Below are 4106 nucleotides of genomic sequence, written 5' to 3'. Positions count from 1 at the left end.
GATGCAGATCGATTTGCCAACAGCTGACGTAATCATTTTCATGGCTCTCTCTTGATAATAGTTAATATTTAAACCTGTGATTCTTATTGAAACCATGGTAGACCCAAAAGTGTTTTCACAAGGTCTGAATGGAGAACTCTAAGGTTTAACCACAACATAACTACCATTAATCATCTACGGTCCTCTAAGGAGAACTTTTTCTCTATCCTCCAAGAGATCATATTTGACTAAGAAATAGCCACAAAACCGACATCTAGTACCTCATATCCTCCTTTGGTTCTCCAGACACCTTTAAACTTGTGCGTGATTGCCGTATAGCTAAAATTTTTTTTCAAGAACTTTAATCACGATAGCATCTTTGTAGGGCTTTGCCAATATCTATTTTGTTTTTTTAGTGAACGTCACAATTGGTATCATAGTTGGTATCTCTGAATCGCCTTACTTACAAACTACGGTAGTCATCTTATTCTTATTAGGAGAATAAGCAACCTCCAAAACACTCCTGTCTGAAGTACCAACAACTTTATCTGTGAACGATGTTCACTAACTGTGAGTTTGTTACTGTCCCCTTTAATCCTCTCCTTTTCGCCTGATGCATGCCCTCCTCCGCTCTCCCCTTTATTGCTTCCGCCAGCATGGTCAGCTGCCTCGCTATGTGCCACCCTCGAAGACTTTACCTCCTTTCCCCGCTCTCTCCGCTCTCCATTTCACGTACTCTCACGTATTCTCTCTCGTATTAGGGTTTCAGAGTTCAAAGTCTTATATTATATTTAAATCTAAATAGGAGTATTTTTTTATTTCATGTTTTGAAGTTAACAAGATTAACTTAAAAATAAAAATATTAATAAATTATTGAGGAGAAAAAATTATAAGTCGTATTTTATTTTGAAATAAATTTTAAAAAATATAAATAAAATTTTTTAAAATAAAATACGACTTATAATTAAAAAAATTCTTGTTAAATATGACTTATTCCGGTGTACCTGTATATTTTTGGAGACGATGATAATAGTTGTCATTATTAAATATGGCTTATTTTTTATAATTAAAAAAATCTTTGAACCATGCTTGTTTTCTGTGTATTTTTGTGTACTCCTATATACTGTTTGTAGATCTATATACTATTTGAAAATGATGATAATAGATTAAAATGGATTAAAAACGTGGGGTTTGAAATATTTGAAGGGAGTTCGCCGAAGGTAAGGCGAACTCTATAATTTTTACAGAGTTTGCCGGGAATGCGACGAACTTGCTCTAAAAAAAATTATATTCAGAGAATTGAAGTTCAAAAATTGTATTTGGAGAAATATGAATTTTTTTGAAAAAAATCCAATTTGTTTTCTATTGACCGGCTGTAATAATAGAATCGAAAATATTTGATAAAAAAATAAAAAATAATTAAAATTTATTTTATTTAATTTTTATTAATTATTATAACCACCAAAAATTTTTTTACCTTGTCTGGATGACAAAAACAGTAGCAGAGAAGAGAAAATTCACTCTGAATCCCACTTAAAAAATTTTATGCTCAGTAGAATTAAAAAAAATCCTGTAGAAAGAATGTTGAAACGAGAAATTATTTGTTTAATTGTTTGTCCTTATATATTTATATAAACAAGTTATAAATGTAATTTTATATATTTTAAATTTTTCTTCTTTTCAATTTCCCTCTTCTTTTTTCTTGAATAAAGCACATAATAAATATATATATATATATTTTTTATTTTATTTCCCTTCTTATTTTCTGTTCTCTCTATTTTCTTTGCTTTTTCTTTCTTTTTATCTTCTTTCCGCAGCCAAACAAAGCATAAATGGAAAGGCCCTGAATTTACAGTCAAAATTCTTGAACTATGTACAATTGTCACGTGAGGACCCATGAATAGCCTATATCCGTGCTTACATTTTTTCCCCAAGACAAAAGTAGTTTTTAGATTTTCTTAATGAATTAAATAATAAAAATGAAAAAGTTAATTAAGTAGGACCAAGCAACGGCAGAATTTCCTGCGCTTTAAGAGGGGGTGAAATTTGAAAGTTGAAACATTGTCGCCTTGAGTATCTACTTTATCATCATCATCATGGGTTAGATTGTGATGGGTCATTGGTGACCTCCAATTTTTGTATAAAAAATGAAATCTCCAATTTTTTATTTTTCATAATTAAAAATATTAAATACGATTTTACCATATATAATTTTAAGTGAGACTAGAAGAAACTATGAGAAAATGTTTCGTTTTTAATTGTGAAGAAAAATTTGCAGAATTTATTCTTTATATGTATATAAGCTGTAGCTAATGTTTTGTGTAGTTTACTTTTATCTCGCGTATATAGTTTCTTCTCTTAAAAAGAAAAAGAAAAAAAAAGTCTATGAGGTCAATAATTTTATTGTATTTTGACCATGTAACCAGAAGAAAAAGGTGAGTCATTGAATAAAATCACACCAATCTCACACCATTAAATCATCATTGATGACTAATTGATAACTATAAATATTTATAAAAAATATTATTTTAAGACTTAAATTATATTAAAATATCATAATGATTGTTAGTTGATATAGATTCTTATTACATCTTCCCTATACTATATGGTAAGTATAGTAAAGCTGGTTAGTCAGAGATTACTAACGGTTAACTTACTTACTTAGTTGGTTGGTTTTAACTTAACTATATTTGGTTAGTTCACATACTGTTGTATATATAATGTAACTATCTATATCGAATTTTATCTTTGTGATTTTCCATTCTCTTTCAACAAGAAATTTGAATTATTTTACCACTTTTTCTGCTTCTCAAGAAATTTAAATTATTTTACCATTTTTTCTGTTTCTCTTCCTTCTAGCTTTCTCTGTATCTGAACGTTTCACGATTCTAATTTTTACAATTATAATGTAAAATATTTACTATTTTAATTAAGTTTAGTTTTTATAAAAAATTAATTATTCTTAAACTAAAATAAAACATACGATAAAAATTACATAGGATTAAACTCCTATTTTAGAAAATCTAAATTCACTGAGGATCAAAACCGGAAATAAGAACAAGAAGCAATTAATTAAATGTGTAACTGTGTCCCCACAAACAAACCTACTGTCCGGCACATGGATCTTATCCCTTATTATATATGTACGTACCAAGAAAATAAATGGACCTTTTGGTAATTATGAGTCATCATACATAACTCATAAGTTCATAACATGGAAGGCGAAGCACCTCTCAACTTTTGGCTCGAGTTATTGGCTCATCCAACCCGCCGCATTCATGAGTCAGCTTGTTCAACTGTGCCTCGGAGACACACGGCTGAGAAGTACCATCAACTACCACGTGAATTAGATTGGATATGGCCGAAAATTTGATTCGATCCGTACAATTTTTATCAGATCGGATCGAACATGATATCCGCATTTTTTAATGTTGGATTCGATCCGCAAATGTACAGATCGGATCAGATATATTCGCATAATTGAATTTTTTTTTAATTATATTTTTATGTAAAAAATTTAATAAAAATATTTCTTTTACACTTTTAAACTTATTTATTTCTAAAATATTTTAAATCAAACTCTTTCTAAATAACCAAAATAAAATAATATAATATATGAATAATAATTACTAACTAAAACATACAAAAATCTGTAAATTCGCAAATGTAGAGCAGATATCCACGATCCGATCAATTTGCGAATCGGGTCGTATCCACAATTTTCAGATTAAATGCAAATATTTATCGCGAATATGCGAATAAATCCAATCTATAAACATCCCTAACTCCCATGCATGCATGGTTGTCCCCTTTCCTTTTTTTTTGTTCTCGTCCCACCCAGCAAGATAAGGCTTAGCCAAAAAATCGTTAAAAAGCCTTATTTTATTGGTCAAGCCTTATTTTATATATACACACATATCAGTTGAAAAATAATTGATAATGACAAGAGTTCTGTCAAAATATTTTAAAATGCTATAAAAATAACAAAAACAAATTCCAATTTTTATAAATACTAAACGATTTTTGTATCTAATAAATTATACTTGATTCAAAATTTAATAAGAATCTTTAATAATTATTTATAAGTTTTATGCAAAAAATTGAACTAAAATTTGGCCTTTATGTTT

The sequence above is a fragment of the Arachis duranensis genome, chromosome 5, assembly GCF_000817695.3.
Source record: "Arachis duranensis cultivar V14167 chromosome 5, aradu.V14167.gnm2.J7QH, whole genome shotgun sequence".
Classification (NCBI taxonomy): domain Eukaryota; kingdom Viridiplantae; phylum Streptophyta; class Magnoliopsida; order Fabales; family Fabaceae; genus Arachis; species Arachis duranensis.
Note: the sequence above shows the minus strand (reverse complement) of the source record.